Source organism: Neltuma alba, unplaced genomic scaffold (assembly GCF_004799145.2).
Source record: "Neltuma alba isolate B1F8T4 unplaced genomic scaffold, ASM479914v2 tig00006815_pilon, whole genome shotgun sequence".
Lineage (NCBI taxonomy): Eukaryota > Viridiplantae > Streptophyta > Magnoliopsida > Fabales > Fabaceae > Neltuma > Neltuma alba.
This window is the reverse complement of record NW_021634588.1, coordinates 190826-208313: the sequence shown is the minus strand read 5'-3', so window position 1 is coordinate 208313 and position 17488 is coordinate 190826. Positions and strand designations below refer to the sequence as shown.

Here is a 17488-nt window from a genome sequence, read left to right as displayed (position 1 = left end):
GTTAAGGTGCGCTCAAAATAGTATAGAGGAGTTGGATTTAAGTGACAATCCTTTTAGTAGCGGACCTTTTGCTGATTTTTCAAGATTTTCAAATCTGGTGAGGTTAGACGTTCGGAACACTAGTCTTCATGGGTCAATTCCACAATCATTTGGGCACTTATCTTACCTTTCCATATTGTATTTGAATTATAACAATTTAACAGGGCCATTTCCGGTGTTTGCTGGATTTGTATCGTTGACGTGCTTAGATCTGTCCAACAATAGGTTGAATTCTGTCATTAATGAAACACATCTTTCAACTCTCTCAAACTTGACAGTTTTAGATGCGTCACAAAATATGATTTTTTTCAACTTCAGTTCGCATTGGGTGCCACCTTTTCAATTGCGAGAATTTCGTGCAGCATCATGTAATTTTGGTCCCCACTTTCCCTGCTGGTTAAAGTATCAAAGGGAGCTTAACAGGTTGGACATTTCGCATGCGTCAATTTCAGATTCAATTCCTCAATGGCTTTGGCAATCTTCTTTCCTGTACTTGAATCTTTCCCATAACAAACTTTATGGGGAGTTGCCAAAATCACTCTTGAAAATTGACAATATTGTTTTGGATTTGAGTTTCAACAATCTGTCCGGTCCCCTGCCATATTTCCCACCAAATGCAATAAGAGCGTTGCTTCTCTCAAACAATATGTTTGCAGGAACCTTATCTTTCATCTGTGCAACTCTTCAAGCAGGTTTATCTCATCTTGACATTTCAAGCAATTTTTTGTCGGGAAAACTTCCTGATTGTTGGGGCCAACTTCCTTTCTTGGAGGTTCTAAGATTGGAAAACAATCATTTCTCTGGACCAATACCAAACTCAGTTGGTACTTTGAACAATCTTGAAAGTATCCATCTGAATAGCAATAACCTCTCTGGGAATTTGCCAGCTTTGATGAATTCTTCGTACTTGCTGTTCATTGATTTTGGACAGAATAATTTGATTGGAAAAATGCCATCATGGATAGGGCAGTACTGCCACAATTTGATCGGCTTACGTTTGCAAGCAAATAGGCTTCACGGAAGCATTCCTACAAATTTATGTAATTTGCCACATCTTCAAATCTTAGATCTCTCAAAAAATAATTTAACAGGAAATATACCTCATTGCCTTGGTAATTTGAATGCTATGTCAAATATGACATCTATAAGCCCAGAAATTTCTTATGAAGTTCTTGAAAAGCATATTGAATCATCATTCATGGACACAGCAATGTTGTCATGGAAAGGAGCATATGTTGAGTACAGTAAGAATCTTCGATTCATGAAAACCATTGATCTCTCATGCAATGACTTAACAGGAGAAATCCCAAGTAGCATAGCTGCACTTGTGGCATTGGCTTCCCTGAACTTGTCTAGAAATCATTTGAAAGGATGCATTCCTATCAACATGGGTCAAATGGAAAGGCTGGAATCACTTGATTTGTCATACAACTCTCTTTCTGGTGAAATTCCAATCAGCTTCTCAAATTTGAGTTTTCTCAGTATGTTGAACTTGGCCTTCAACAATTTATCAGGAAAAATTCCAACGGGCACCCAACTTCAAACCTTCAATGCCTCCGGTTATATAGGAAACCAGGGGCTTTGTGGCATGCCACTTACAGAGAGATGTCCAGATGATGGGAATTCAAATCTGAATCCCCATGCACGTGACATTGATGCAGATGGAGATGATAATCTCATAACCTTTGGGTTTTATGCTAGCATGGCTCTTGGCTTCATTACTGGGTTTTGGGGAGTTTGTGGGACTTTAATTCTCAAAAAGTCTTGGCGGCATTCCTTTTTCCACTTCTTTGAAAACACGTACGACTGGATTTATGTTCAAGTTGCTATTTTGAAGGCGAAGATAAAGAGAAGATTCCAACACTAACAGGTAAACATTTTTTTTTACAATACAATTGTGATACCCTGATAATCAGATTATTCATTTGCTAGATTGTTGTTGTGAATTGCAACATATCATCAATCTAGACAAACTATTTACTATGATGATAAGTTCAAAATTTTTACGTATTTTTATTCAAAAAAATTTCTTAATGTTACGTTTGTTACTCTCAATCTCATGTGAATATAAATATAATGTAGGCCCTGAGGCTGGTTGAAGAGCATGCACATTGCAATAAATTAGTGAATTGTTGTTAGCATGTGACACATGTGAATTGTATCTAAGCCTATATATACTTGTTGTAATTTAAGAATATGTGACAACTTTGCTTGATTACGTAGATGGTTGGAGAATGTTGCAGAAATAGTCATCCTGCTGGCGAGGTTTCGACTACATTTGGGAATGGGATGGTGTATTACAGGCGAGCACGACTGGATCTGCTCTACTATTTTACTTTCTTGTTTTGTCTGTATTTCTTTCTCTTTATGTAAGATGAAAGCCAGGTCACTTGTCGGCCGCTGCAAAGTTCCCTAATCCGTGTTGAGAGTATTATGTAATCAATGCAGTGTTAGTGTTAAATTAGAAATTTCATCATCTGTAGTTCTGTTTTTGGGCAAAGAAAAAGTATGGCTCCTTTTAACCATTATGTTCATTACATAATACAATTATCCACTAACATCCACTACTTTCAGAGATAATGGATCAAACCATAAAGGTAGCAGCCATTATGGGACAAAATTTTATTAAAGCCTTAATTGGTCACATATTTTCTTCTTTTCCATAGTTGGTGGCACCAGAGGGCTTCATCCCCAAGCATATATTAGATAACCAAACTGACCATACACAGAAGCAATAATGTATCCTATTACCAGCAACCAAAGTGGTTCAAGCTGATCAAAAGTATGTGTCTGGCTCAATCATCATTCCATATCAACCACCAGTCCCAGAATCAGATTAGGCTTTCTGGTAAACTTCAATCTAACTTAGCAACAATTTCACTGGAAAATTATGGTTTGCTAAACAAAACTCTCATATTAATAAAGGCACCTCCACTACCGTACCCCATGGTATACTACTGCAGAACAGCCTCAATGCATTACAACGGACATCATCATAAACAAACATACGGCGTGCATACACATACATACACACACAGACACACACACACACACACAATAACAATGCAAATACTTGACGGCATTTTTGCATGCATCTACGCATTAACCATCAATGGCGGATTGGTCAGCATTGTCAAGCAAGAGATCCAACTCTTTGGCAAATTTCTCCATGGTTTCTGGTGGCAAGCAAATAGGTATGATTCTTCCTTCCTCACCTTTACTATTTGTATATCCAACGTAGAAAGTGAATCCTTGAAATGTGCCAAGTCCACTCAAAGCAGGACCAGCATACACAGCCTAGCCCCACCCAAAATCAACATCTTTAAATCCAAGACGAGAAAAATCTGCAACAATAAACGACCTCACTGTGGTGAAACTGGGTCGTCCTCTGCTCACCAACAGATCAACCACAGAGTGAAAATACTCGCCATTCACTACATCCTTTGCTTTTCTAACCAACTCCAAACCATACTCTAACGGACTCTCACACAGTTTTCCGGCAGTTGAAAACGCCGTTGGAAACACCACGGCATTCCCATAATACCCTTTTGGTAATGGAGGGTTAAATCTATCACGTCCCATACGTGCATTAGCCAGGAACATGAGACGAACATCGTCTTGTGGGTGTAGTTCTAAAGCTTTTGTACGACAATACCAGAGACAAGCCGTGACGAGGTCGGATGAGGTTGATTGGGTTAGGTGGTTGGGAAGTAATCTACGGAGGGATGAGACTTCGGAAGGTCCGAAGAAGAAAGACCGATGAACAATGTTGGTGGAGGGAATATGGTCGCCGACCACTTCATCGTACGCATGATGGGTTAGTGTAATGTTAGGTGGGTCTTTTGCGTTTAGAAGATCTCTGTTCCAGACTGGTAGAATCGAAGGTTGGGTTGTACCTTTGGCTATTTCGGCCAGGGCTTTCATGAATTGTGCAATACCAGGTCCATCGCTCATACTATGATTCATGCGAAGGCCAAAGATGAAGCCACCACACTTGAGACGTGTTACCTATAATTCATGAAGATGGATCATATTAGTATTGCAAAATTCTCTCTCTCTCACACACTGCTTCTTATCATAAATATAACCTCTACTTGAAGATTTTAGCCTGATTCTAATTAAATATAAGGTCACATTTGTTCTTGTCAACCATATATTCAAATTTTCTTTTCTATAATATATCCTATTTATTGAACTATATTATTTTATCTCTGCGTATTAAATTTTAGTAATTAAATAGTAGTCATATTTGAAGAAATGTCACAGATTCTCTAGATCATAAATTAAAAATAACTAATTAAGCGAAAACGAATTAAAAAAACCTGTTAGATTTCAAAATGACAAATAGTTGGTGCAGAGTATATTCTTGTAATAATTTTATATGTCAAAATCTGTTAAGATCACCAATTATAATTTTGAAATTCAACGGGCATTTTTTCTCGTTTTTCTAATTAGTTAAGACTTAAGTTGATCTTATATTTAGAATGGTAAGGATGGGATGAGGAGAAAAAGAAGAGAAAAAAGATAAGAAGAGAGGATCCAAATCTCTAGTTTGGGGATTTGCTTTAATTCTAAATATAATATTTCAATCTATTTCGTTTTTCAAATTTATAATTTTTGCCTAAACGCTCCTTATTGATTGTACATATTAAAGAGCTTTTCATATTAAGAAAGTGTTTTTTGATCCAAATGATAAAATAGATAAAAGGGAATATTTTATGAAAAACCAACGCACATTTTCTTAATTTATGCAAATTAATTAATTCTCTAAGGAGATGAGAGAGCACATACTTTAGCAAGGAAAGAGAGAGAGAGAGAGAGAGAGAGAGAGAGAAGTGAATGTGAGACCTGAATGAGCAAGATGGGACAGTGAAGGCTTCCATCTGAACCTGAGGGTGAGTAAAGAAGATCTTGCGAGCATGGGAATGGAGGATGAAGATCATCACCAAACTGTTGAAAGATGACATCAGCATCAGCCTCAATGAACATAACGCCTTCCCCATTACAATCCACCATAAGTTTGCCACCTTACCTTCTCTGAGTCTTCCTGCAAATGGATAGTAAAACACAAGTGTCTGAGCCAATGCTTCTCTGATGACTTTTACTGGATCCTTCCCTGCCATGGAAGGTTCAGAACGATAAAAGTGTATGAATGGAGTTTGGGCTCGTAAACCAGCTTGGTCATCCATGTCTGAACGAAGCTTCACTTCCTGAGGAGTAGGCTTCACCGGAGCTATAAACTCCGGTTGGCACCTCCTCACGGTGAAGACAAGATTAGAAGGAGCTTGTAACGCCGCCATTAATAAGTTCTCAAAATCAAAGTGGGGAATTTGAGAGAAGATCGAGGTATAGACAATAAGTGTGTTTAGTATTAGGAGATTGATACTTCATTTGGAGGGTGTTTACGGATTTATACACTTGCTGGTTTTACGTGTCCTGTTAAAGGAAAAAGCATTTTGTAAGAAGGTCTATGTCAATTGTTTTTTTTCAAAAAAAAAAATTATATGATACTCAATCCAGATTAGGCAGTCAAGCTAATAAACCAGTTTCTTAGTTGGAAGGATTAAATTTCTTTTTTTTTTTTCCTCTCTTTGTTAACGTTAAAATGACATCATTTTGAGTTTGAAAAAACATGTCACATTTGTGCGCTATTAACTCTATTTTGTTGAATGTATAAGATCTATGCATGGATGCTCCATTTGTTTGTGGATTATTAATGTCTGTTTATTTAAATATTGTTCTTTTCTATATTATATATATTTGTACATTTTAAATAACTTATCTTAATTATAATTAGATTGACCCAGATTTAACTATGGTTAAACAACCAACTCTTTAAACCAAACAAATCCAATTTTCATTTTGCTTTCACCAAATTAAACTTGTCAATTGGGACTGCTCCATGTCCCCATAAAGCTTGGGCATATAATTAAAAAAAGCGAAAGGATAAAAAGAAAAAAAATACGAAAAAGGAAAGAAGCCATGAGGACTTATGATATGAAACGACAAATTTACTTGATCCATGCGAATCTGGAAATTGAGTGATTCCTTGTTCCTGGATATAGGAGCATCCATGACAAGACTGGTTATAAGTTATAGCCAAATTACCCCTTGACCCAAAAAAAATTAAAAAAAATTAATTAATTACACCAATTGCGATGCATATTCAAAACAGATATACTTATACTGGGTGGCTGGTTAAGCAGTTGTTTTTGTTAAAAACAAAAAGAAACAGAAGCAACACGTGGTGTGCAAAATAAGCAACTTGGCTTTTGCCCTCTGTCTTACACTTTGGATATTCTAACTAAGAATTGCAAGTCAAGAAAGATCAACAATCTTTTTTTGAAAGAAAACCAAAAGATTTATATTGAAGAAGGTTAGATTGAAATACAGAAGTAAAAGAAAATAGACATAGATTACATAACATAAAAATCTAGCTGAGCAAAAGAAACTGGATGGAGAAAAAGCTTTGTGTCATGTGAAAGATATATCATGCTTTAAGATCAACTAATAAAGCCCAAGTTCTCAATAAATCATGGGGATAATTAATTTGAAAATCTTTATAGTTTTCTTCAATTTTAAATTAGGTCCCTGAGCATTTTTTTCTTTTTACCGGTCCTTTAACTTTCCGTTGGTCCCTGCTGTTAAATAAGCATTAACACTGTTAAATACTTCCGTTAAGTAGCACTAAGCGTCTGAAATATCTTCTCCAATGATGAGCTTGACCTTGTTTGAACCTCTGTTGCTGTCACACTCTGCAATGTAGCCACCGAAAACTTCATCCATTTATAAGATTATTTGGTATTTTGCATGCCAAACAACACGAATTTAGGGGGGCGGGGGAGAGCAAAGGGAAGTGAAAGCTAGATGCAATTTGGACTCAGTCTCGTCCTATCCAATCCCTTTCCTTCAAAAGCCACCAATGCTTATCTTGACATTGTCTCTCCTATTTCTTCGGCTTCTATGTGCAACACTTGAGAGCAACATTTGCTCCTATTTATTTTAATTCCTCCATTCGTTATTTATTTATTTAAGGAAGCAGTGAGAATCTGAACGGTGGGAATCTGAGAGTAAAACAGAATATTATGCCATTTGCATGCTATTGTACCAACCATTCTCTTCAAGCTTCCCCTGTTTTGGTAATACAAAAACAGAGTACTATTGCAACCCCCCATGCCTTCAGGAATCGATTGTAGATTTCTCAGAATCTTCACCATATATGCATATATAACGGTGTCATCATCGAATCATATATATGCATATAACGAGAGTTATCCCTTTGGCAAGAAGCGGGTCAAGCAATAGAGGTTCCAAACAAAGTTGAGCTGGTCAGCAGAGAAGATGTTTAAGACGTTCAGTGCTTCTTAAGGGAAGTATTTGATGGTGTTAATACTTATTTAACGGCAGGCATTAACGGTTCAAACTGTAGAAAGTTATTTAATAGTTTCATAACTTTTTGACCTGGTTTAACAAATGTTCTCTAGATCTTTAATGAGTTATGGTTTCTGTCCCTTGTACATAAAATCAAGTCAAATGCTCGTGAAATTATAAAGATCAAAACCAATGATTTGAAACTATAAAAACCAAAACCAAAATTAAATAAAGCTATAAGGATCAACAATGATATTAATTCTATCTTTTTAATGGATTACCTTTGCAGCAGTTTATATGGTATAATTCATTCAATTGAATCGTTCTAATTCTGATTTGGAGCATATGTTATATAATAGGATATCCTCTCAATTACGGCTTCTTTTTCGGATGTCACAATTTGAACAACACAACCAACATTTTTTTTATAGGCTTTTTAATTCTCGTTCTTGTTCACTTTCTATATCTGTATTGTGTTATGATATTTTTATTATAATATGATTTTGTCTTCTATAAAGAAAAAACCAACTTGGCTGCGAGGAACATTACAAGTAGAGAGAAGGGGAGAAGGAGGGAGGGGGAGATGGCTTTTCTAACTTCAATAATGGAGATTGGAGAGTCAAACCATTGAAAGTCTCACTTGTAAATTAGGCATTTCAAAAGGTAAATAAAATAAAGGAATTGACATAAAATATCATTCTATTAATATATATATATTTATATGTATCCCTGATTTTAAAAGTAGGGGATAGATAATTGATTTACATCAATTAAGAAATATAGTTAAGTTATTTATATGTAAAAAAGGGATATTAGTTTTTGTAAAATACATCTCCTTCATTTTGGGGGGAAAAAACATATCCTTCAAAACTATTAGTAGAGGTAGTCTGTGAAAGAAAATTAACAAATATGGGAGACATAAGGGATTAAATTTTACGCTTAAGATCAAAATAAAACAAAGTCTATCAAATCGCTCCTCTGTTCAGAATGGAGAGAGTATAAAACTAGTTCAAGCTGAGTTAACTATAAGAATTGTGGAAAACTTTTGGGGAAAAAAACAGAATTGTGAAAAACTAGCATAATTTTTGGATAGCATGACTTTTTCTGTTTTTTTTTTTTCCGATCGCCAAAGACTTTTCAAATATTATATGTAAATATGTGTATGCATGTGTGTGTTAACTTATAATAAAATAAATTACGTTATTTATAAGTTATGATAGCATAGTTTATCTTTTAGATTTTATATAAAAATACGTGAAACACATTTTGATGTTAAAAAGATATGCAGAGTTATCCTAGGCGTAAGTAGGAGGGCGTTGTGCTATTTAAGTTGGAGTTGATGTCACTTACAAGTTACAAATATGAATAGCCGGATATTTTAAAAAAAAAAAACCTATCATTTTCTCCCAAATAAGTGACAAATATGAATAGCTGGATATTTTTTTAAAAAAAACTATCATTTTCTCCCAAATTAATTTCTTTAACAACACTAATTTTATAAGAACAGAGAATTACAATGAAATCCTAATAAAAGAAAATAATTACTAGTAAATCTCAATAACAAGTGAGTAATTGTCATTAATTATCGTGAAATTTATTATCATAGGCTGCTATGTTGTAATTAAAACTTTTTAGTAATTATATTCATTACTTAGAACTTCATAGCAATTGTACTTAAAGATAGATATTTTGTACCTGTTTGTTTCTACAACTATCATTATATTAATATGGAATATAATTAAAATTCTTGAAAAAAATTATTAATCACAGGTCATAGTAAGATAATTTATTTTATTTATTTTACTTTTGGAGATTTTGTATCAAACACGGCAAAGGCATATTTCGTTCCTCACTTTAAAAAAAAAATGAAGAAAAATTTTCCGTCTCCCCAACTTGATCATCAACTTCGGATAACCACGCACCTTGCAAAAACACTCATTTGTCCTTTCTTTTATTTTATTATGTCAAATTCTCTAATTATATATAGACATGTGTCCTATTTTTGAAATATTATCATTTAGTTATAAACTTAAATAAAAAATATATATCACTTGGTTGACATAATAGGCATAAAAAACTCAACCTACATATTTTTCACATATATATATATATAGTTTATGATAAAATATACCAACCTTAGATAAATTAAGAAAATCAAATAAATTTGTTGGTTATAAAAAAAATAACACAATCTTGCTAAAATACTCCAACAAAACAATACATATATATTAATTTATAAATTAGGAAAATTAATTTAGAAAAAGTGATAAATATGAGAAATAAAGTAAATTATGATTTTATATTTAGGACTAAATCCAACCACAAGTAACTTTTATATTAAGAATTAAAAATAGTATTAATTATAAATAATAACAATGTAATTAATTAAGTTTATTTATTTGTTAGACCCACCAGACTCATTGTTCACAAAAAAATGAAGACAAGTTGTCATTCTCACCAACTTCAATCAGCAACTTGATCTTCAGCGGACTACTAATAAACGTGTGCATGAGAACCATCAAAACAGGCTGGGGGGGAAAAAAAAAATACTACATAGATACACTTACCATCAAATAATAAAATACTATCTCCAATTTTTAATATAAAAGCTAGTTGACTAATTTGAGTAGATTAAGAAAGTTTATTAAGCTAATTATTTGTAATAAATATGTGCTATCTAATCTTATATGTTAGTCAGAACTACCATTTAATGAAACCTTTAACATTTGCAATTATTATAAGGACTACTTTGAAAAAAATAAATAAATATGAGAGACAAAGTGAATTAGTCTTATATTTTGGATCAAATTAAATATCAAACTAACTTTTATAATAAGAACTGGAGGTAGTAAATAGCCCATTTGTCATTTACATATTTAGTTCCTCTTCGTTTCCACAAAAATTATTACCAAAACAAGTCGTCATTTGTTGTTTCCTCTATGTCATGCTCATAAAACTTACTGCTTTTGATCATAAATATAAAAATTACTTAACTAATTTAGATAAATTAAAAGTTTAGTTAAATTAGTTATATTTAAGAAGTATGGGCTAATTTTCCTAAAGAGTCCTTTTAATCATAACTACTATTAGTATGTGTAATAAATAGGAATACTTTAGAGAATAAATTATAAATTTAAAAGACAATGAAATAAAATCTTATATTTAAAACCAAATCAAATCATTACTTTTTTTTGGCCTGAAAATCAAATCATTACCTGACTCTTATATTAAGTACCGAAGATAATATTTAAAAAAGATATGTTGGATGCACATGGTGCGAATGGAGACTGAAAGGTCACCAAAAGTTCTTGGGCTATCAGATGAAAGAAAAATGCATATTCTACACGTTATCCGGCATTCCAATGTTTTCCACAGAATAATCACATAGTAATTCTTATATTTGCATGTATAATTGAATATTTGAATCTAGCTTCAATATGATAAATACTACTTCTGGTTTTAAATATAACATCTAATCTGTAATTATAAACTAAATCTTATATTTAAGACAGAAAGCATCAACATCATGGACTTGGAATGCAGCATGTTGGCCACTTTTAAGAGGCACCTACTAATAGTAATCCCATATGTGGCGAGAGGCTACCTCAAGATGCTCAGCAATTTCTAAAAGCTGATGCATACTGACGCATTGATCACCAGTTGCTACATTTAACTCGTGGCTTCTCTAGGGAGCTTACACTATCAATTATCATTACAACTTGTATCTCAAGTCGCGACAATATATACCAACAAAAAGGTTAGGCAAATAATTTGACCAATGGTTTAATCTTCTACGCTCATAGCTCTCAATATCATATTCAAGTCTATTAATTACAGAATTACAAAACCATTTGTGACATCCGTTCTTCAATCCTTTCATCAGTATCTTCCTCTTCTTTGCTTACGTCAATATGTTTGCCCTGGCCGGAGCCTTCCAGCAATTGCTGATTGCTTTTTGTAATGCTTTCGTCACTCTGTATTAAGGAAACCTGATCTTACAAGAAAGAACTTCTTTTGTAATTCCAAACAAGCATAGAAATGAAACTCTTTGATGGATGTGTTTAACAGTGCTTGTGGGCACAAATTCTGGCCAGGATGTGTTCCCTTGCTCTGCTTCACTTTCAAGACTGTTCCATATGACATTACTCTTTGATGGACGATAAAACTCCTTGATCTTCCCTTCCATCCAGCGGTCCAACCCATCGAAGCAAATATTGGCCAACAGAGGACTAAGAATTCCACAATGCCCCCAATTTGGAATTTTCTCTGCCTCCTCAGGGGCAAATCCAAAAAACGTTTCCAACCAATAGGGATCAGGCTTGGGCTCATCCTCTGCTAGCACCCTTTTCTTCTGGAACTTCCTCTTCTTCTTCTTTTTCTCCCCATCATCAACTGTACAGGTGATGACTGGCGTTGTCAATGCTGTTTCCACTGGATTGATAATTTTTTTATCCCTCACATCTCTCATTAAAGCATTTATCACTAACCCTACCTTCATTTCATCCAAAATTGTACTCAAATCACCCTTTATATACCACAAATAGCCTGCGAAATTCCTTCTAATTACCCTCCTCAAGACTGTGTGGGCATTCCTTCCTGGTCTGTATGCAAATGACTTCTGTGAAAATCAAGCTTCATAAATTGGCTCCAAAATCATAAGCAGAACTTCCTGAACAATTTTATTTTGAAATGGCGCTGGCTGTGTAGTAGTCAAAATTGCTTTAATCTTTATCTTTGACAAGGACGGATAATCAGTCTTATCCTCGGGAGATTTTATAAAGAAGCCCAGCCGAGCTCCCCATTTGAACCTATCATCAAGAACAGCATTTCTAAGAGCCAACTAGTCTTCCAGAACTGACCTTTGCACAGCACTACGAGGGAGAGAAGCACCTGTCTCATCAGCACAAAACTTCTGGTAAGCCAATACCCACAATTCAAACCGACAAAAATATGAGGTCAAGTTTGTCACAACCCTATTAGGTTCTCGGTAATTCTCAATCCACGTTTGACAACAAACTGAAACCCCAGCCTCCTTCATCAAAGTGGAGGGATCATTAGGATCTGGTGCATGTGGGCGCACTGGAGTAAAGGAGGGCGACCGATAGTTCTGCAAGTAGGTTGAGAAAATATCCAAGTGGAGTTGCTAAGTGTCCGTAAAATATTGGAATTTGAGATAAATTGGTGACTAAAGATGGCTAGTCGTTGATGCATCTGGCTTTTACAAGATCTCAGCTACTTCAGATCATTTTAGGTCACAATGAAGAAAAGCACAGAGAAGATCCGCAGTTCTCCCTTGCAATTGAACCATATATAGCTCTTCAACTGAGGATGACATCACAGAAAATAGGAATGAAAGAGATTAGATATTAAACTTTAAAGTAAAGGGAATTGCAACTCATGAATTAAATTTGTGACTGGCTTTCAAAGAAAGGTAAAACCAGATGGTAGAAATCAGAAATTCAAATGGCAAAATTCAAAAGCTCAAAATGTCAAAACAGAACACAACTCTATCATGTACATTAAAATCATGTATATTGACGTATATGCTTTATCCAAACTGAGATATGTTTCATAAATGTGGAAGATATTAATTAATTAAAGAAAAAGCACAAGAAACGGAGATTTTAAGTGAGAAACAACTTAAACCTACTTCTACATGAATGACAAAATTTTTACCCACACAGGGAGCGGCAATAGGGTTAAGCTTGGGTGAGAAGGCACTCCGAACACTCTGTCCCAACCATTTCCATGGCTTCCCCATAATGGGGGGCAAATTTTCCCTATCCCTATTCCACGCAAGCAAGACAGAACCAATGAAGTGGCCAAATAGAACCAAATGAATTACAAAATTTTTGCAATCATCCCACATATTAGGGAAAGCATACTGATAACTATGAACTACACATTCCAAAAACACAGTCGAAGTTCTTTCTTTTATTTGGTCAGTGCCTTTGACAAGAACATTAGCGTGCTACAATAGTGCAGTGTTGTACACACCAATGCTGTTGTTGAACTTGAAGACCATGACTGAGTTCTCCAATATCGGTTCATGACAGGCTCAGAATTTAGCTTTCAGCAAAACCTTGTCAAGATCCCAGGAAGGAATGGAAGACCTAGAGTTAAAATAAATATTGTAATGCTTGGGAGTCCAGGAACGACTCATATGCCAAAGCCCCAGGTATCACTGTCGGACATAGCTTTAGACACCGAGCTGCTTTGGATAGGCTATCAAGCTTAGATTCAGATGTGGGAACTTCGTAAATAGTTTCTATTTTTGTATTCCTAAAATCAGACAAAAGTCTTTCACGCAAAAGCCACCGAGGTTTGGAAGGTGGAGCACAAACACATTTGAAAATTCGTAAATGAAAATTCTAAACAACCTTTTTATATGCAACTCGACAGTTAAAAACCCGAAGGAAACAAAGCAAATATAGTAATGTGCATTACCATAATATGATGCCTTAAGCATATTCTGAATATCTTTTATAGCGAAATTACCTGTCTGTTTGAAATAGAAATGTTATAGCATTTAGAATAAACTGTAGCCAGGAAGTTTAGAAGCAGTTCTCATATCCATTGCTTTTCTTAACCTCTCAGCATCTCCAAACCTTCCAACACCAGCAAGGATATTGGACATAAGAACATAATCACCGGAATATTCTCTCTCCATCTCCAGTATTCTCCTCATCGCCCTTTGACTAATTTCATGATTTCCATGAAAATTGCAAGCACCTAGAAGTGTCCGCCAAATCACGACATTGGCAACCCCAGGAGGTACCTGCAAGGCAATATTTTCGGCTTCCTCCAACCTACCTGCCCTTCCAAGCATATCTATTAGAGAGCCATAGTGCTTGACATCTGGCACAAGTTAACAATCATTAGCGCCATTTTATGGAAAAGCTTGAGCCCCTCCTTCACCAATCCTCCATGACTACACGCGTTTAAAACACCCAAAAACGTCACATGATTTGGATTGATCCCAGCCTTTTCCATGGTTTCAAAATACTCCACAGCCTCTCTTCCCAGACCACGCATTGAAAACCTGAGATCACTGATGTCCATGATACCAACTTATAAGCAGATATCTCCTGAAAGAATCTGCTTGCACTTGCTATGCATCCACATTTTGCATAAGAGTCTATCAGTGAATTCATAATGCGTATATCAGAGGCATTGAAGCCTCTCTTTTCCACATGGCCATCTACTGACTGACAAATCACAATGAACCCATTTGAAATGACTGGGAAAATGGTTAGAAGAGTCACTTCAGTTGGTTTTATGTCATCACAAACAACCATTTCCCTAAACGTAGTCAATACTTTAGTGGGCCTGTTCATGCATGTGAATCCATCCATAATAATTGTCCAGGAGACAACACTCCGAACTGGCTTTTTATAAAATAATGACAAGGCAAGGTCAAACTCGCCGTATTTAATCAAACCAGTAATGTAAATATTCCAGGTAACAGTATTTTTTTCAGGCATGCTGTCAAACACTTGCGCCGCTTCGATTAAGAGACCGCAGGTTGAGCACATGAGTAAAGCAGTTTGTACATATAAGTGAAAGTGAAAACCCACTTTGAATATGACAGAACAAATCTGCATTCCAAGGTGAACGAAGTTTGAATTGGCACAGGCTTGCCAGAGGAAGACATAAGTATAGCTGTCAAAGGAACAATAAGTCAGAAATGCATGGCAGTTTAGGGAAGATATACCAAACCTAACAGCTTCTTCAGGAAAGAGGCCAAGAGAGTAACAGCGAGTCAGAGTGTTGAAGAGAAGCAAACAGGAAGAGGCGCAATAAAAAGGGTATAGAAGCATCCCAGAGGTGATGATATGACAGTGGCCCTGCTGGGCAGCTTGGTGGTTTGATGGGTCTTTGAGTAGAAGAGAGACCAACTGCTGCGGATGCTTGGCTCGGGAATGGCAGGAAGACATACTGAATTCAGAGGAAGGATGGTGTTGAAGAATTTGGAGAGACATGGCTGCTAAACGAGTGGACACAGGGTTCCTCCTCTTCAAATTTGACAGAGGAAAGAATGCTCACAAAGACTCAGTGTAACATGGCCGTTCGGTAAACATTTTTTTTTTACTACTATATTATTGTTACACCATGATAATAAGATTCATTCGCTGGATTATTGTTGTGCATTGCAATACATGATCAATCTGGAGAAACTATTTATAATGATGATAAGTTCAAAGCTTTCAAAAAATTTTATTCGAAAATTTTTTTCCCTTAAAGTTACATTTGTTTCTCTCAATTTCATGTGAATACACAACTAATATCTTGTTGGCGAGTTTCGACCAAAACGTGTTAAGTGTAAATTTGATAATGTAATATAACAGTTACTACAATATAAATTACCTCTCTGAATCTGATGTAGTCTTATTTAAAAATCACGAGTATTATTATATACTTTAATTATTTTGCAAGCCATATATATATATATATATATATATATATATTCCAGTTCCCATTTATCATATTATTATTTCAACCGTGAATTTAATGCAGGTACTTATGAAGTATGGATCAGAGGAAAATATTGTTTATGATCTGATCAGAGTAATTGATTCAGGGAATGAAAGGAAGAAGAACAATGTCTTTTTTTCCAAAGATGTAAAGGTGTACATTTATTCAACGACAAAAAAGGGGGTGTTGTTCTTCTCATGCATGTTGCATAGAAAACAAAATACTTTCTTATAATTTAATTTTCCAAGTTGTTAGAAATCTGGAAAGTCGGGGAAATATATATATATATTTCCAATGCTTGTTGTTCTAATCCTGATCTTGAGTCAAAGCATTGTTCAAGAATTTTGGAACTTCGCAATATTATTGAAGGGATCGGACCTAATATTATTGAATTTTAATATAACTTTTCTAAACTTTTAAGCGGAATTTTTTTCCAAGGTTAAAAAATGAAGTAATTCGAATATCTTGCTTCTTTCAATAAATTATGCTTTTAATCATTTCCACTTATTAGTAATTATTGTGTTTTTAAAGTGATATGCTTAAATACTTTTGGCGAAGTAATTGTACCTCTAGATTTTGAATATAAAACTGAAAAGAGTTTTGAATATGCAATTGTCACTAGATCAGCAACAACCAAAACATTTGCATCAAAATTTTGGTGTCATCAGTTTAGCAATAACGACAAACTAAAATTGATTTAAAAAATTTGCCATTCCAAGAAAATCATTCATCATATTTGTGTAATGATCGAAATAGAGTATGAAAGAGTAAAGGACTAGTTGGGGAGAAGAGGAGTTTCACGTGAAGCAAGAGTTGGGAAACCAAGAAAACTAATCTAGAAAGAGGGAAATTATAGGTGCATATATATGGAAGCTAGTTTGTATTGATGATTTTATCATCATAAGATGAGTTAAGGAATCTTAAAACCTAATAATTAAGTGGCGCCATAATTATAGACATATGAGGGTTTGATGTTTAGAGGATGAAATGGTGATTGGATAGCGTTTATGGCTTGAAATAATGTATTAGCATCATGAGAAAGCAAAGCATGATGCTTTTAATTTATTTAAGTGAATTTCTGCCAAGGAAAATGTAGATGAAGAGAGCTGGAAATTGGTTATTTGAAATGTCTCCAAAGAATTTAGAACGACATTTTAGATGGGAAAATTGTAAGAAAATAATTTTAGAAGTTATGGAACTAAAACTCTAAAGTTAGAGTTAAAGAAATAAAAAAGAAATGGAGAGGGTGTTACGAAAAGGCTTTTAGTTGAATTATGGACTTGGTTTGCTTTTGTTCATGATTAGATAATATTTTTAAATGAATAGGATTTGATGTGTGTGTGTGTGTGTGTGTGTGTGTGTGTCGCGCGCGCGCAAAAGTACACTTCAATCAAGTGAATGATTGTAAAGCTTGTAAAATTCAAGAAAGTAACTCTTTCCATTCATGTTATTTAAATTGTGTTGGTTTGATATAATATGAATTTGATCTTGCCATGAACCTGTACTGAATTTATTGGCATATTTTGCTGGAACCATATACCGATTGAAACTGTGATACGGCCAAATACGCAATTTCTTGATTGGAAGTTAACTGCCCTTAATT

The 17488-nt window shown here is 34.8% G+C and overlaps 3 pseudogenes; all 3 read right to left on the bottom strand.

Annotated features, from left to right (window-relative positions):
* The window catches only part of LOC114751211 (nuclear intron maturase 2, mitochondrial-like), a 32099-nt pseudogene extending 18664 nt beyond the window's left edge, over nt 1–13435 (bottom strand).
* Nucleotides 3066–5367, bottom strand: LOC114751215 (benzyl alcohol O-benzoyltransferase-like; annotated as a pseudogene).
* LOC114751210 (pentatricopeptide repeat-containing protein At1g09220, mitochondrial-like) lies at nt 12543–15392 on the bottom strand (annotated as a pseudogene).
* Between the last annotated feature and the right edge of the window lie 2096 nt (nt 15393–17488).